The following is a 19,878-nucleotide window of genomic DNA, read 5'->3' on the forward strand; positions in this document are numbered from 1 at the left end:
TCACAAATTGAGCCATGGTTTTGGTGGCCTTTATTTTGTCTGGTTTTTTTTTTTGTGAACAATTATTTTTATTATTTCAGTTTTTGTTCAATATAGAGAGAATACAGCATATGATTATATCATTAAATAATCCCACGTCTCCAGCCCCCACACATCCTTGCATGTAAATTGAGGCATGTTGGAGATAAATTTAACAGGACACTTGCCCACCAGGACAGAATTTGGACACTCCTGCCTTAAATCATCTACACGTTAGATACACATACTGTAAGGTGCAATTAAGCATCATACAAACAAATTTACATGCATCAATTAAAAGGCAAAGTAATCAGGACTACTCTTTATAGATTGTCGTCGCTAAATGAACTTCAGGTTCTGTGTATAGATGTCTAATTAATGGATGAACTGCACTTTTGACACTTCTGAATAAATGGCATCAAAGGAAGCAATCAGCAACAGCACATTCCTATACCAATTTAAGTATCTAAAATTAAATAACCTACACTTGAATTTCAGCCAATCATTTACATCCTTAACTGAAAACCTGAATGCAGGTCAATTCATCGATAAGCTAAACTGCCGTACCACCTAAAACAAGCTTGCATCGAGGGTCACGAAGAATTAATCAGCATAATTCCACTGAGAGACATTATTACGCTGTCATTGTCCACGAACACGGCGATTCATTCCCAGTCTTGATGTCATCATCAGCACAATTTCCTCTCGCAGCCCGCACAAGAATAACTGACCCATTGTTGCTTGATCTTGTCCAAATGCCTGTAAGCTTGCCATGCGCTGTCTTAAATAGGATTCAATTTCCATAATTAAAGAGATGCATTTGTTAATATTGATTCTTCATGGCCACACCAGAGGATGTCCAGAGGGGTGTTTACAAGCAGAAAAAAATAAGACATTCACATTTTATCATGCAGCCATTTCTAAGCAGCTGTAACTCAAGATAAATTGCTTATTCTGTGCCCTCCAAGCTTGTGGGACCCTGGCTTAATGAAGTGGAAAAGTCCCTTTTGTAATGGCCCCGATTCATTGTGTTGTCCTGTCAAGAGCCGGAATGGAGAAATCATTGCGGACACTGTCAGAAAGGTGGACAAAAGGCAGAAAGAGAAGGTCAGGCCATAGAGTCATCAGGGACAGGGCAACCCATCCTCCTCTTCCAATGCTCACAAGCAGGGCGGGAAAGAGCGGGTATTAGGGCAGGAATTCTCTGCTAGGGCTGTGATGCATCATGTTCTTTAGGATTACCATATGCCACTCATTTGCTGATTTGAATTCTTTGCTATCGGGCCTGTCAAGCCTCCTATCATGGCTAGAATAGGCATGTCAGTAACCTCTACTCTTTTAAGTCAGTCATCATCACACAGATTATTGCTTCAAAGATTTTTTTAGAGCAGTTTAAGTTTAATAAAAGGATGTTTTAACAAAAAATGTACTGACCTTCATGTCAAAAGCTGAGTTTGTGAAGAATAATTGAAAAATTTTCACTTAATATGACTTTGTCAAAATGTATAATTGCCTAAGTCATCCACAGTAACAGTTTTTAGCTAAGAGTTCTTTTTCTTCTTCTTCTTAAAACCTATTCACAAAACTGCTGAGACAAAACTTTTACGGTAGGAATAAGGGTGAGATTGACTTCATTGCTATGCCTAAAGTTAATCATGTCTTGTAAGTGTATATAAAGCTATAAAGTTATAAAACTATAAAGTGTTTAGCTAAGTAAGAAGAGTCTCTGTCAGAGGTTTATTGGTGAAAAAAAATGTAAAGTGCATTATGTTGTCATATTCATATAAAGCAGGGCTGTTCAACCACTTTTGTATAAAGGGCCAAAAAACAAATATTATTGACAACATATTATGTTTAAGTTGCCATCCGTAATTTCCTAATTTCAATAGTTCCCACTAGGAATGCAACAATACAGTTAGCCCACGGTTCAATACACACCTCAGTTTTTTAATGAGGTTTTCAGTTTGGTTCGGTTCTCATGGCTTGACACGTGTTCTTTTTTTTTCTATTGGCAATTAGAACAGTAAGAGATTGAGAAAAAAATAAAAATCCTAGTGTATTGTATAAAAAAATAAATAAATGAACACTGAAATCTCACAGCTGCTGGTAGCCCATGGACAAACTGGGGAACACAAAATCCTACACTTTGAAAATAAACATATATGTGAAGTTACTAAAGATAAATTGGCCATTTCAAATAAACATACTTGTACTAAAGTAAACATAAATAAACCATCTTAATTATCTTAGTCCTGAAAAAATGCAGGACTGTAGTCTGTTACGCGGATCTGGCGCTTTTATAAAATGACAAAAGCCCACATCTCCCATCACCAAAAACGACTGCAAATCTTTAGCAATAAACATCTTCACTGCCTTTGTTATTTTTATGTGTCTCTTGGAACCAGTTGGGTATGTTTGCTTGAAAGATTCAACGAGAGATTATTGCTATTTGGAGGACTTTATTACCTTCTCTGCTATCCTGCCTTCAGACAGTGATATTGCTGGGTTATGGCGCTGCAGATGTGCAGTCATGGTTATACGTGTAAAACAATGCTTGCACACAGTTATTTTTTTGTTCACCGTTTTTTCTTTTATTGACATTATACTTACCGGCAAAACCGAAATGTCCTCACACCGCAGATTTGAAAGACGCCGATGCTTTCTCGTACTGTTGCCCCACTTAGCCTGCGCTTCCTTGTACTCTTGCCTCAACCTCACTTTACCACCACTTGCAATGTAAAGTGTGGAATGATGGTCAAGCACCCACTAACCTTAAAGCATAATGATTTGATATTTACTCGCGGGGAGGAATTTCCTCATCTCAGCTCATGGACTTACAGGTACACACAAACAGGCAATTCGGGGAGATATAAAACGCACAAATTATTTAAACGCAAAACCGAGAAAACCGCAATTCAAAAGCGATTATTGAACTGTGGAGGTCGTACCGTATGGTTCAATATTTCATTGAGAACTGTGGCATCCCTAGTTCACACTTTGATATGCTTGTCGTTAAAAGCAAATTTGGCATGCTGTTCCAGAAAAGTACCCTGAGCTCAGAGATAATTGAGCTCAAGGCTCCCACCCGGTCAATAAGCATATAAGGGGATCTGAGATCCGGTAGGCCTTGAGAGCTCCCCTTTAGAAAAGGGGAATAAAAATGGTAGTTGCCATTTGGGCACGTGCTTCTGACTGTGTACAAACAAACACACACGCAGGGGAGACAGTGTATTTAATGATGGTGGGATGTTTGATATCGCATGTCGTATAAGAGAAAAAGGCCTCTGCATTTCTCTGTAACTCAGATGCACTCAGTATGTCAGAAAGCCGTGTGTGTGTAGACTATCCTGTCACAAAATGCGGCGAAAATTCAACACGACGGTCGGCAAACGTTTCCTTACAGTGTTCACGTGTTTAGACTCAGAGAGCAGCATTTACAGCGAATCTTTCAATATTGTAGTGATATTAACGTAAACTAAGTAACTTAGAAATCATTTTGACTAAGGACTGTCTTTAAACACTGAAAGAGTACTGCTGACCATACCAACTATAACTTTGCCATCTGAACGAACGAAGAAAGGGCACTGATGGCACAAACTTACCGAATCTGTAGACAGGATAATCACCACATACTGGAGCTGCGTCTTTTTTAAAGGAGACGAGTATCAAATCTGGATCTCATCATTGATAAGAAATGCTTTCAAGTAAAAAATGTTACAAACAAACGCATTTCTGCTGCGCATAGCATCTACGGATCCATGTGTGAGTCTAGCAGCGTCTCAGAGAGAAAATGAAAACAAAACCTTAACATTATGAAAGCAACACTGGCGACCCGTATCTCCAAACAATTCTTATTCTTTTCCCACAACTTTTGGCAACACAACGTGTGTTGTCTCTCTGCCGTCTGAACACCGCTTATTTCTGGTACAGTCTAAGAAAGCTAGCATGCATATTAATGAAGTTGCAGCGCATTCATAATGGAGCGCGCTGATTGGTTTGAATCAAGCCATACTAATGAATGAATGCACTCAGAGACGTAATACGTGACGCCTTGGTACAGACATCCAGTCCACACGCTGGAATACACGCTTTGATCTCATGGTCGTGACGCAGCTTCAAAAATTTGTTTCAAACCGGAACGATGAATTTGCTTGAAATAACGCAAAAACAACCAATTTTCACTTTTTAGTGAAATATATGTGTCCAAATAGTGTTTTTAGCAGTGTGGGACACATATACGATTGTCAACAGCTCAAAAAATGTGTTTTGGTGTTTTGTGACCCTTTAAAAGTAAATAAAAAATATTACTTTAAATTATATTAACCTTGCATTCTAACATTAAAAATGATAACTTACAGCAATAAAAACAATCGCATTTCTAACACAATGATGATGAATGATGAATACTCTAGTCAAGCAGAATCTGCCCTTGCCTTGATTTGTTGGATGGCAGTATGTACATTGAAACTAAATCTGATTATTTTACACTATATTTTTGAAATATCTAACCCCCAGGGGTCGAAGACAGTGTATATGCGTTTTGGACAAGTTGTCACCTCTTAAAGCTGAAATAAACTTAAATGACACTTTCAGTTTTGATCATACAGACAAGATCAATACATCAATCGAATCTTTAAGGTGTCTAGTTTTTATTGTGTGCACTCACAATGACAACAAACATGTGTGATTTAGCAAAACAAGGATAATAAACAGTGTAGGCATTCTCTTTTCTCTCTCCATGAACTATTTTAATAAACGCAACAGCAAAATGTGCTGAAACCGCGAAAACAAAACACAGACACGAGACATATATCTCTAGAAAGCTTAAAGTTATGGATGTGCACATCAATGCTCGAGTATTGATATATCGATATATATAGAGCTTATAATTTGTTATCGATATATATTTTTTTAAGTATCAAAATTTGAACTATATTTTAATTATTCCAGCATAACTAAATGTTTTAGCGCTGTGTACAGGATTTTCAGTAACGTTTTGTATAGAAGACTTTACACCAATCATGTCAGTCACACTTCTGCATAATGGAATGACACGATGGCAAAAAGGTAACAGTGTGTTCTTGTGCTCGTTAGCTGAAAAAGCGTTGCACAAGCAATATTTTTGATAAGAAAGTTGTACACAGCAACAATACAAGCAGCCTTTATAAACACTTACAGACAACACACACTGAAACTTATAAGAGGAACATAAACAAAATGCTCAGTGTTCCTCTGCTCAGTCTCCCTCTGTCTGACAAAATACATTAAAGGAGAGTTTTAAAGGAGGAAAACCTTCTTTAAATAAATAAATATAAGTGTGTGTGTGTGTGTGTGTGTGTGTGTGTGTGTGTGTATCTGTGCAGTGTGTGTATACAGTATGTAAGCGTATGCAGTGTGTAAATGCAATATTGTCGTGTGTGCGTGTATGTATACTTTCATGTAATGATTTTTTAATTAACATTTCAAAAAATTTTAAATAATAAGTGGTATCGGTATCGTAAAAATTTTAACAAAACTATCGATATCATATCAAATAAAAAAATGATGGTATCGCCCATGCCTACTAGAAGTGTCTACTTTTAAATGCAGCGAGTGCATGTTTGAAACAAATATTGTTGGACAAAATAATCAGTATGAAACCAACGCTATGTCTAGTTTTTCAGTCTGAGCTCATTAGAGTTACCATTGGATGCTATCACACCCACAAGGCTTTGATATTACAAATAGTCTGCATGTAACGTGCAACAGTAGACTGTGTCAGGAAAAACACATCATTTAAATGAACTGAAACTCAGCAAATACTGAACAAAGAGCCATGAAAGAGATGTCTAAAGAAACCTTGATATGTCTACTTTTGCATTAACCAATTCAAGTCGAAAACAAATAATCTCTTTTTATGTAATCCCTGTAAAAGTAAGGCCTGGTACTCATTCTCGTGTGCCCTCATTACAGCTAACGTGATCCTGCCCTCAATGAGGGCACAGTTTATATGGAAATTAACTGAAGTAACCTAGGTAATAATGTACACGCTCCCTGAGACATGGCATCAAACGACAAGCTTTATTTAAGTTACTTTTGTTTGAATGATGGCACGCTATACGAATGAAGAAGCACAGTACTAAACAGCGATGAAGAATGTATTTTATCCTCAGAGGAACAGCGTGACTCTGATGACGAGAGCATACATTTTGAAAAACGTCTAGACCCAGCAAAGGATAGAATTCTAGAAATGAAATATGTCCTTACAGACCACTTACAGTGTCATTGCTATACAAAGTGTATACCATAACTCATAAACAATTTGAAAGTGCATGCCTTAAGTTATATGTAGTGTATTTATAAGTAAATTTACAGGTAGATTTACTATATGTAAATTTACAGAGTTTTATACAGTGTACTGTCTCTCACAAGTGTATCTCGAGTTATTTTGTGTGATAGTTAGATACATTTTTAATAAACTGCAAATAAAAATGTATAAATTTTTTTTTTTCTCAGATTCTTTCTTACTCTCAGTCACATACCTGTCTGAAGGCTCATAATGCAGCTCATTATGCAGGTCTTGGTCTTCTCAGGTGTGACTCACTGCATTAGTAATGATTGTTCACGCCTTCTGGCATAAATGATTTTGACTCAGAAAGTGACTTAGAAATTTAAATTCCATATATTATTTTCTGTAAGCAAGATGATTCTCACATCATTTTGAAGCAAAACACTAGGCTACAAGATCCACTTCTCAAAGGTCCTGTGAACAAATGTTCTCTGTGCGTTTCACTGCCTTGTTTCAGTGACTTCAATATGTTAAGTTTTTCACTAACCATGCATAAACGTTTCTTCCTCAAAAAAACACAAACAAATAAAAACATGCTGCTTAGGTATTATTGTAGCCCAGCTTGTGCTGTTTACAGTGTTATCACACTTTAGCCATGCATATGTTTTTAAGATACTGAAAACAACACAAATGTCAGTGCATGTCAAAACTTCTCCAAGGCCCCAAAACACCCTTAAATGTTAATTTCAGTTAGCTTTGAACAATAAAGCAAATGATCAAACAAACAAGGTTATATTAGATTTGAAATGACAATCTTTAAACCAAGACCAAGGCCCTCCTCTCAGATGGGATGGTGCAACAAATCGAAAGGTTACTGTGGGCCAACTTTGGCCCTCGGGTGCTAGTTTGGTTGTCCTTGATATAAAGGATTCAAATTCACTCCTCCAAAAACACCTCAAAGTGGCTCAATATTATTCAGATCTGGTGACTGCAGGCCATGAAAGATGTTGAACTTCTCTTTCATATTCATCAAACCACCATCCTTGCTGTATGTATTGGTACATTTGTCATACTGAAACACAACACCAACATCAGGATACAATGTTTGAACCATGATCCTCTAGAATGGTTCGGTAGTTCTTGGCAGTGATGTGCCTATCCGGCACAATAATAAGCCAAGGGAATGCCACGATATTGCAGCCAAAACTATCTCTGATCACCCCCATGCTTTACTCTGGGCATGGAACGGTCCGGGTGGTACACTTTATAAGGGGCTTCTACACACCGTAACTCTAATAGATGTGGGAAAGACAGTGAAAGGGCTCATCAGAGAACAACACATGTTTCACAAGACCTCCCAACAAACAGTTTAGGTGGAAACAGGAGAGTTGAGGTGCACATTTCATTTAGAGTTGGCCAGCTGTGATTTTATGTTTTTTGGATATAATCCTGGACATCCCTTTCAGACAGCGTCCTCATGTGTCCACTGTTACTCCTGTTGGATGGGATTTGTGCTTCTAGGTGGTATGCTGATATTATCCTGCATACTGTGGCACTTGATTCATCACAAAGAAAAACTTGCTGTCATTGTTACAAAATGTGGCAGCTTAATGCACATAATTTGTTCTCTTTTGAACTTTGATATCATCCATAATGTTGTGTGAATTGCATTTTTTTTTTTCAAAACTATGCTGTTACTGTGCTTAATAAACCTTTACACACTTATCGTCAATTTATTATATATAAAACATATTATATACAATAACATATTACATACAATAACCTATTAAAAGCTATGTGTGGTCAAATGTTACAAAAATGTGTATTTCCAAGGCAGATTGCCTGCCATTTTAGGGTTATTAGTGAGTTATGAGCTTTCTTCACCACTTCAAACTCTCCATTTGATGAAATAGAACAAATATTAAGGAGAACCTAACTTTATTACTGAAATGCCCATTATTTTACTGGACATTACTGATAGTTATTAATTAATAGCTTTCTCAAAAAACCGCAAGTTAGGGTTCGTTTAGCCTTACGATTTTTGTTAATACAGCCCTGTTCACATTTAAGTCATTTCAGTCTCAATTTAAATTTAAGTGAGTTGTGAGCAGTAGAAGTTACTGCTTCAAGCACTATTTTATTAACATTATAATTGATCCTTTTTAGTGAGTCTGAAAGATTCTGAAGATTGACATGAGGCATGAGAAACAACAACCATAATTTGAACAAATATAACTTAAGTCAGATCTAACCAGTCTAAAGGATCGATCACATTTTACTCTGATATTTTTAACATGTCCAATTCATAAATCAAACCAACCCAGGCTCATTATGATTATGTACCCCTATATACATTTCTGGAGAGAGCAAAATACGTCACATACATCTCTTGCGAGTGCCTTTCACACCTGCTGTTCTAACGTAAATCCACTAGCTGTTGACTAACTGACTGACTGACCCTAACCCACCCCCTTTCCTAAACCCAACCAAAACTATTTTAAAAAGCACCTATTGACAAAGCAATTCAGAAAAAGAAGAAAAAAAAACTTTTTTACCACATTTTCACCCTGTTATTTACTTGTTTATTTTATTTGTTGGCTTTTGTTTTAGTATTACATGCTTTATGGAACCGTTCTTTATCGAACTCAAACCCCGTCATCGTGGTCAACTCTGCTCTGCATCTCAAGTCTACCAAAGTATGCGTTAACCTACCGGACAAACTGGTAACAGCGAGAAAGCCATCCATACATAGGTAAGCGGTCAGCTGGTAAGTGAGACAAAGAACGGCATCATACTGCCCAGTAGCATTTGTTTATAGGATGAAATGCAGCCGTACATAATTCTGGCTACATAATTTGCGATCTCCAGAAATGTATACGTCTTTAGACTGAGCATATGTTGAATAAAACACACCATTGAGACAGATTTGTAAGTTCACAAAACCTGTGTGAATGATTCATAAATTTTGCTCAAAAAATTCTCACTCAATGTTACTATTTGTCTTCAAAAGATTTGCAATGCTGACAAAATGACAATTTGAGTTTTTGGGTGATTTTGATTTTATAATCAGTTAGGATTAGAGATGAGCAGTAATGAATGTATGCTTCAATGAATGGTACTTCCATTGTGATTTATGTTGCTTTACAATAAAAGGTAATTACAATAATTACTGTCATTATGTCTCTAAGGAAACAATTGAGAGAGAAAGAAAAAAGAAAAAGTATTTGTCTCTCAAGTGCATACTCAGATGAATCAGACCTACAAAATATATGAGGTTGTTCCACTTTAAGATACTGGACAGCAAATCTCAGCTCTGTCCTTCACGTGTTAATGAGACAAATAAATCACACAGCATTCTGCCTTATTTCCGAGAGTCCCAGCCTCCCACTGCCTGCTAATCATTGGGTGGGTCCATGCGGATGCAACCTTTTGTATGGCTGCCAGCTCTGCCCGCTCCCACAATGTCTGCTTCCCCCCCATCCTATTGAGATCTCTGTTTACCCATGGAGCCTGTCCAGAACAGGGCCTCCCGCTGGGACTGGGCTCTCTGAGCAGTGGCTAGCCAGACAACCTAGTAAACAGCAATCAAGAACTGCAGCCTGTCCCCACATAAAGGAAATTGGTTGATGGATGGTAAACTTTTTATCTTGCTGCAGACTGAAGGTTTTACTGAGACATGTTGGCTTTTAGATAGATAGATAGATAGATAGATAGATAGATAGATAGATAGATAGATAGATAGATAGATAGATAGATAGATAGATAGATAGATAGATAGATAGATAGATCTAAAGTTATGTATACCATAAATCAGCAACATTAAAAACAACATAGTAACAATCAGGACCATTTTCTTTTTCTCCTCAGTTCCATTAGGTAATGTTCTTGCCCTCCTTTGTCTTTAATGGATTTAAGATTGCTCCAAATCACATAAACTGCAACTATTTTTGCAACATATTGCCAGCAAGACAAAGAAAATTACAGGTGGTTATTCAGAAGAGGATTTCAAAGAAAAGGAAAAATGAAAAGAAAAACTATGTATTGAGTAATGTGCCGAAAGATTACATGTTTTTTTTTTTATTTTTTTTTTTATACAATTTACTCTGGAGTTGAGGGATATATGTGGCATATACGTACATGTTGACATAAATCTTAAAGGTGCCACAGAGTGCTATTCAAGAGGGTAAATTGTTCTCTGATGTCTACATAAGTGTTGGGGAAAGTTAATTTTGAAAGTACTGCATTACAATATTGAGTTACTCTCCCCCAAAAAGTAACTAATTGTGTAAAAGTAACTAATGGCCCGTTTCCACTGAATGGTACCTTACGGTATGGTTTGGGTCGGTACGGGTCACCTTTATCAGGCTTGCATTTCCACTGCCAAAAGGGTAACAATGGTACTCTTTTGGTTGGTGTGATGTACAACAGAAAGTTTCAGTCAACATCATTCTCACTCGAGGAAATGTCTTCAGTAAAGCTGTACGGGTCATTCACATATATGAGAAGCTCTTCTCTCTAAACAGATGCTTTATTCACATAAATACTAGTGTATAAATGTTCATTACAGACCTTACTAGGAACATGATTTGATTATAACTGCAGATCAATGATGTGAAAAAGCCTACTGTAACGTCTGCAATTATATAAAATAAATAAATAAATGCAGCATATATAAACACATACAGACCCTTACAGTCTCCAATATGTTACCAATACAGAAAAACTACACACAGCATACATTTAGTCCTTATTTGGGTTCAAAAACAACACACAACATGTAGCCCATAGTCAGCGCAAACCTTTCATATTTCTCTTCACCAGCACATGTAACCTGTTAGAAAGTAATTCTGTTCGTCCCGAGTTCATAATACTCCAAAAGGTGATGATAATACTTAAACATGGCAGTTTGTTCATGTTTTAGGTTGCTGAAATAATTATTAGCTGCTTTTTTTTTTTTCCGGCTTCTCCTGTTTTTTTATGCGTCACTTTCGCATTTGTCTATTTCTGAAAGGATTGGGTGTCAGAAGCTCTTCAATAATCACGCGCATGTTATTACTATCAGCTTAAGAGGTTCTTTATTTCAAATATATACACATGGTGAGCACAAGCAAGAAAGCAAAAACTCTTGTGCTTTAAACAGCCTTGTAAACAAATATGAGGCACGTGGAACAGAAGCTAAAAACAGTTAACGATTTCATATGCTCATTTAAAAAAAAACTAAAATTTCCCCTAGAATAAATAACACAGTTCTGAGCATATTTGGAGCGTTGTGATTCTTTTGGATATTGAATAAATATTATGTATATGTAGGTTATCAGTGCCTGCTTTCTTTCTCACACACACCCACACGTGTGATGTACTCTGGAATACACATATACAAAATAATCATCTTCAGTTGTCAAAAATAAATAATAATTGAACAAATAGAGAAGTTTCCTTGTTAATAATATCTTTTCAACTGAAGTTGTGGAGATTTTTATTTTAACTTGAAAGAGTGAGTGACAAATATCCAGAGTTTTGCATCTGAGTAGCGTTGTGGATGAAATATAGGCTAAATTATAATTATACTCGACAAAAGGAACCAGCAAAGATATATTTAGAATTGTATATTGAAGGTTTATGGTATATGAAAACACAGGCAGGAATTAATATCAACCTCTGCATAAACAGATGAGTTTTACAAAGAATACACACATTATGTCACTCTATATACTTTTATACACATTAGCAATGACTTTGTAGCTGTTTTTCACTCTAAGTGGCAATTAAAGTCCCTGTGATACTTTATAATTACACATTTTGAGTCATTTGTTAAGCATTACCAAATTAATTTATTATTTGTTGTCATTAATTGGGTATGTCTAAAGCATAAAAAAAAATCCAAATTAGGTCACAAAACTGCATGAAGTTGTGTTAATAAAGCATTTATTAACAAAGAAATTAACTATTACTTAATTTCTGAACAATAAGATATTCATTTATTTATTTTCTTTTTCGGCTTAGTTCCTTTATTAATCTCGGCTCACCACAGCGGAATGGACCGCCAGCTTTTTCAGCATTTGTTTTTACGCAGCGGATGCCCTTCCAGCTGCAACCCATCCCTGGGAAACTTCCATACACACTCATACACTACAGACAATTTAGCCTACCCAATTTACCTGTACCGCATGTCTTTGGACTGTGGCGGAAACCAGAGCACCCTAAGGAAACCTACGCGAACACAAGGAGAACATGCAAACTTCACAAAGAACGCCAACTGACCCAGTGGAGGTTCAAACCAGTGACCTTCTTGCTGAGAGTTGACACCACTACCTACTGCTCCACTGTGTCACCATAAGATATATAAATATTAATTTGATTAGTTATCAATCATTTACTTACTCATTCTGAATAAACAAAAAAACACCAGCTACTCTTAAATAACTGCTTTCTAAATAATGCAAGACTTGATTTAGTAATGAAAAATTAACTATTAACACAGTTTCAAAATACAATCATTATGCACGTCAAGAATACAACATGTGCAGCTGTATTTATAAACTGCTTACTAACATTTATTAATGTAGAGTGCTTAACAGGTAATGAATTCACTATTTGCTAAAGCTTAATAAATGCTTTATAATGTTTAGTAAGTTATTATAAAGTGTTACCAAAATCGTTAATGGGCTATCCCTCCTGGAGGATGCTAACAGTAGGTAATGATTATGACGATAAGTAATCAAATGAGCTTTCCTGATGCTGACCATAAACACTCTGGAGGTAAAACATTCATTCATTTTCTTTTAAACTTAGTCCAATTTATTAATCTGGGGTCACCACAGCAGAATGAACTGCCAACTTATTCAGCATATGTTTTTTACGCAGCGGAGGCCCTTCCAGCTGCAATCCATCACTGGAAAATATCCATACACACAATTATTCACACACACTAAAGACAATTTCGCTTACCCAATTCACCTATATACCACTTGTCTTTGGACTTGTGGGGGAAACCAGGGCACCCGGAGGAAACTCACACAAACACCCAGCTGAGGCTCGAACAAGTGACCTTCTTGTTGTGAGGTGATAGTTATACCCACTGCATCACCATGCAGCCCGCGGGTAAAACATTCATTCATTAATTTTCCTTCGGCTTAGTTACTGATTTATTAGGGGTCACCAGTGGAATGACCCATCAACTATTCCAGCATGTGTTTTATGCAGCAGATACCCTTTCAGCCACAACCCAGAACTGGGAAACACCAATTAACACACATATTCATCCACTACAGACATTTTAGTTTATTCAATTCACCTTTAGCTAAGAGTCGACTCTTTTGAGATTTGTTATGAATTTGGATCTTTAGCCATTTTGTCATAATGTCTAAACGACACATTGCCTCACCCTTTTGTTGTGCACAAATAGTTTGAGTCAAGGGTGATCAATAGATTGGATGTTCTCATTCATGTCATAAACAATTGCTAAGATTAAAAAGGAAAGTATTTCCCTACCCCCATTCACACAAGGCGTCAGCTTCAACACTTCCCATTCACTCTGAATTGGTGAAGTCAGGTGTTACCGTAATGCACTGTGAATTCGTCGGTGCCGCTTCAGAGGCGTTGTTCGCTGCAGAAGTTGCTGACTAATTTCATTGGCTGACGCTGTTATCACAATTGCGTCAACCCTAACTTCAGACACGCCCTCTGTAAAGCGTTGAAGCTGAAGCCCCGTGTGAATGGGGCATTATGGTAAAGTATCACTTCAACCCCTGTTTCCATGGTGGCATCTTGATTAAGCGCATCTGTTCATTTAAAAATTAAAACTTAATTAAAATTTCAGGTGAGATTTAAATTCCACAATGTTTGCGTTCCTGTTTTATTGTTGAACATACAATAACAATCAGAATAAACTAGTGATGGAAAGTTTGGTTCATTCTGGACCTCGGTATCAGACTCGGACCTTTGAGTCTCTTTCAGTGAGGTAAACGAATCATTGTTTGTTTCATTTTGTTCAATTTGCCTAAAATATTTTTTAAAATGTTTCGGGTTCAAACTAATCTACAACTACACCAAACCTTGATCACACTACAAACAAGTCATGACTAGAATGCTATAAAAAAGATAAAATAATCATTTATTGTTTACCTGGGGTCTCATGTACGAAGACTTGCGTGGAAATCATACTAAAACATTGTGTACGCACAAAGCTGTGAATTTGTTTACGCAGAAAAAAATTCAGATGTATGAAACACTGCGTATGCCGAATCCCACACATATTCTTTTGTAGATCAGAATGAACGTGAAACTAAGCGCAGAATGCACGAGAGCAAAACCCCTGCCTGCCTCCTCCCCCGTATGAATATGCTAATGACTCTACTTTGGCAAAACCCAACAAAAAAGCAATGGCAAAAGCAAGCAAAAAAGAGAAACTTTGAACAGAATGTGAATTGGAGGTGCTCCTTTCGGAGGTAGACCGGAGAAAAGTGCTGTTATTTGCAAGTTTGTTCTCCGGAATTAACAACAAAAGCAAAAATAGAGTGGGAGAGTTTAGCTGATGTGGTTAACACAGTTTGGTCTAAACATCGCACTGAGTGGATTAAAACAGAAATAGTGTGATTTATAGGTGTAAAATGTTGCAGTACCCTTAACAGTCTCAGTGGCGCAGTTCGAAAAACGCATGTCAACATGTTTTGAAATGTTCGAGCATGAACTCGGTTCGAATCCAGCGTCTAATGAACTCATTCTTCTTTTTTCGCTACAAATTAGATTTTGCCAACTATTTATCATGAGAAAGACAAGTAGGAATCATTAATAAGTTTTTGCATCATATTTTATTTGCACATTTATTGAATGAAAATGTTTCTGATTCACGCATGCAAATTTATCTTCAGATAGTGTCTTTATGGCAATGTGCGTGCAGTAGATTGCAAATTGAGCTTTAATGTTTGGCTGGTCAACTGTATGGTATGGAAACCTTATATACCTGCTAGATGAACCCGTCTCATTGTCATGTTTACCAGTGAACAAACCACCAGATGTCGCTGGTAAACACTCACTCATGAAACTACAAATCTGCCAGTTAATGGACTTCAACTTCATACATGCTCTTCACCCACACACCTGCTTTCTCATCTAGCTTGATTACATTTGCACACCTGAGGACTTTCAGAGACTGATTAACACACACTATTTAAGCCACACATTCACCCCTTCAGTTTGCCGAGTCTTGTTTATCTGTAAGGTGACATTACAACGGGTTATCCTGGTCTTGTTTCTCTGTGTTTTGAACCTAGCCTTGTTTATTTAGTTTTCCTTGTCTGCCGCCTGCCTTTCGACCTCTTGCTTGTTAAATTGACTATGATTCTGGATTGTCCTCACACACCTGTTTGCTCCCGTATTGACCACTGCTTGCCTGACTGTGAATAAACCTGCACATTGGATCCTACCTTCTGTTGTGGTGCTACTCCCCGACGTTACAGAAGACTCGAACACAACATGGATCCAGCGGGTATTGCAATCATGCGTCTGCGTCAGGAAGCACGGTCCATTGAGGAGTACGTGGAGGAATTCATCGAACTGGCACACATAACATCCATGAGTGAGTTATGTTTGATGATATTCTTTCGTGGAGGACTTTCTGAGCCCCTTTATTCCATCATGCCTTTCGACCTCTTGCTTGTTAAATTGACTATGATTCTGGATTGTCCTCACACACCTGTTTGCTCCCGTATTGACCACTGCTTGCCTGACTGTGAATAAACCTGCACATTGGATCCTACCTTCTGTTGTCAGTGTCACTCCCCTGCGTTACACTCATACAGCTGCCATTGCAAGGCTCAGACACTTTGTACTTGTAGAGAGCAATTTAACACAACTGCCTTAAGGAGTCGCCAATGGAAATAAAACAGACACACACAAAAAATGTGCGTACGCCAGCCATAAAGCTGGTGTGGAGCTGCGCACATTCCCACATTCATTTCATCGTTAGTAAATCCAAATGTGAGCGATTCTGAGCGTGAAACCTGGCGTACGCAAAGTTTTTGTGCTTACGCAACAGTTATACATAAGACCTCAGGTTTTTTGTCTATGGTTATGTCAACTCACCTCTTCTGTACAGGTCTTTAAATTTGAGTGGTTTGTTCATGTCACATAGACAGTCCCATATACAGGGTTCATACAGTCCTGGAAAACCTGGCAGTCATGAAAATTCAATTCGTAATTCAAGATGCATTTTAAATCTTGTGTCCAGAAACAATATCTAACTGCAGAGGTAAGATACTGTGGGTGCTAAAGGCTAATTTGTACTAATCTTAAGTCGTGTAAAAATACAAGCCAACATTATAAAATATTCACGCAAACAGCAAGATACTTTCTAAAAAGCTATTTTACATATATAGAAATAAATATAAACTATATGGATTGTCACATTTTTTTGATATGCTATAATAAATTTGAACGTGCATTTTTCTCTTATGTACCATGTGTACGAAGACATTACATGACAGACGAAAAAAGGTCATGAATATTTACATTGACGTTTTGGAAACTTTATCATGAAGTTTTGGAAAAGTCATTGGAATTTAGCAGTAAAAATTTGTATGAACCCTGCATAAAAGCTTAACCAGTAGACACAGTCGGAGACAAAACAAGCCATGACTGATTCAACTTTCGAGTCTTTTACTTTTTGAGTGGTTCGTTCTTCACGTAACAACATGTAAATAGAAATGACTCAAACACGAGGAAATGACCCAATGCAATCTCATGGCAATTCGTAACTTTTTGATTTAGTGGTTAATTCTTATGAATTCATACGATTTAATTTATACAACTTAGTATGATTTGCTCATCACCCAATAACGGTTGGGGTTAGGGGTGGGGTTGGGTGCCATGCCTTCTACATGACAACATATAAATAGAGATGGCTCAAACCCGAGGACTCGTGAAATGACCCAACGCAATCTCACAGCAATTCGTAACTTTTTGATTTAGTGGCTAATTCTTATGAATTTGTACGTTTCAATTCATACAATTTAGTATGATTTGCTCATCACCCAATAACGGTTGGGGTTTGGGGTGGGGTTGGGTGCCATGCCTCCTTTTTAAAATTGTACATTTTCACTCGTACATTGCCAATAAACTGACCAAAAGTAAAATACTTAAGTTTCCTTGTGGGATCGGGCTGAACGAAAAAATCTAATCTTATTCTGGCTCCTACTGTATATGTTTGGCTTTTGTCTTTCACTTTCACCAAGGACTCGAGAGATAAACGAACCAAATCTTTTTCCAGCTTTGACTGCATATGATTGGCTTCTATCTTTCACGTGATGAATGATCAAATACCTTATTGAAAGCCTCGAAAAAGGAACTAAACTTCTACTCCACCTGCACAAATGTCACATGCGCAAATGAACGCATCACTCCCTGAGATGACTCATCCTTCTCGAGTCACACAAAAGATTTGTTCAAAATGGACAAATCGTAAAAGAACAACCCATCACTAAGATAAATCTTGTTTCGTTGTGTGAAAGTTAAAATGTATTTTGAAATGCAAGAATGCATATCAAAATATATTTCCACCATAATTCCACATTCCACAACAAATGTGTTCCAATGTATCTTGTGTGACCACTTGTGTTCTTTTCTCATATCGTTACACTCTACATCATTTTCACAGGAAGAAAAGTGAGATTTTACATGTGTACATTTTTTTTCAAAAAACATCTCATAATGGTCAAGTGTTTGGTCAGTAGATGAAGAAATGTTTTTGTTGTTGTTATTTTTTTATGCATTCGATCCGATCACACAAACTACCTCTTGAAGTAATCAAAAATGGACCAGCTCAAAATGTTTCAGATCCTGTTTACACATGTATTTAGCATCAGATTGGCAAACAAACTCCAGGCATAAATAGGATGTGGGATCTATCCAGTTGCAGAGGAATCAGATCAGCTTTGAAACATAATGCCTAGAATGGATGAATTATTACTTCATAAAGATACCAGTGTCCTGCAGCCCCCACTTAATCCATTTACCTTGTCTGTCTGTCTCGTTATTATTCCATACAGGTCTCTGTCAAATGTGAGCAGATTATTACAGAGAGAATAAAACCATTTGACAGGAAGATCAATGGTTGACTTGATTGATTGAACATCCACCCAAATGAATGACACCCCCGAGACTCTTGGCTCTAGCTCTCTCTCTGTGTCAAATAGATAGATGCACCGGTACAGATGATCTAAAAATCAAGGTGGGTTTAAAACATTGTGCCCTCTGCTTGACTCCCAAACAGATGCATTTTTGTCCTTGAATCATTTGTGCCCGGATTTACAATCTGTTTAGACAGCGACCAATAAATTATTGGTACTCAAGATTGTAAGACTCGTTGATTCAGAAAAAAAAAGAAAAAAAAAACAAACTTTATCTTGAGGTTACAAACAAATGAGAAGAAAATTACCGCCGCAGAATCGTTCGCAGCCTTTTTTTTCAGCAGCTCATCATCATGGCAATCCTCCGACATTTGTCAGGCTCTGTGATGGTGATGAATAATTTAAGGATTAATTTCATTAGAGGCCCAGGCTTCTCCTTTGGGTAATGGCACGTCATCCCTCACCTCCCATTCAGAGTTTATTGCCCTGGGGAAGACAAGGCATCATTTGACATTGACATTGATTAAAGCCCTAAGATGTTTGGACAGCGGGGCTAATATGCTGTTAATACTGTTTCTCATAGATGCCCTCGGTGGTTGCAGGGGGCTTAGATATCTGCAGCACATTGCCTGTAGAGATGGGTTTGTTGTTATCGAAATTAACCAGGAACCCTGAGAAAACATTGTTAGTGGTTTATAGGCTGCATTTCATTTTTAATACGTATGGAAGATTAGAACTTCATTCCTTCATTCATTCATTTTCATCCACTTTTTTTCCGGGGCCGGGTCATAGGGGCAGCAGCCTTAGGAGAGAATCCCACATTTCCCTCTCCCCAGACACTTCCTCCAGCTCCTCTGGGGGGATCCCAAGGCATTCCCAGGCCAGCTGAGAGACATAGTCCCTCCAGCGTGTCCTGGGTCTTCACCGAGGCCTCCTCCAGTTGCCTGAGTCACCTCAGCTGACTTCTCTCGATGTGGAGGAGCAGCTCTACTTCGAGCTCCTCCCAGGTGACAGAGCTCCTCACCTTATTTACAAGGGTGTGCCCTGCCAGCCTATAAAGAAACTCATTTTGGCCGCTTGTATCCGAGATCTTGTCTTTTTGGTCATGACCCAAAGCGCTTGACTATAGGTGAGAGTAAATTGAGAGCTTTGTCTTTTGGCTTAGCTCCTAATCGACTAGAACATCGACCGCATTACTGCAGCTGCTGCACCAATCCGCCTGTCAATCTTATGCTCCATCCTTCCCTCACTCGTGAACAAAACTCCAAGAAACTTAAACTCCTCCACTTGGGGTAAGGACTTTCCTCCAACCTAGGAGTTTTAACATTGTTTTAACAAATGACTTAATTATCAATTTATTATTTCATAAATAATGTGCTTACAAGACTATCGGTTGGCTAAAACAAGTGTGAAAGTATAATTGGTACTGTGATGAAAAGAAGCTGAAAAATGTATACCTTTTCTCTT

Source organism: Danio rerio, chromosome 2 (genome assembly GCF_052040795.2).
Source record: "Danio rerio strain M-AB ecotype USA chromosome 2, GRCz13ab, whole genome shotgun sequence".
NCBI classification, from domain to species: domain Eukaryota; kingdom Metazoa; phylum Chordata; class Actinopteri; order Cypriniformes; family Danionidae; genus Danio; species Danio rerio.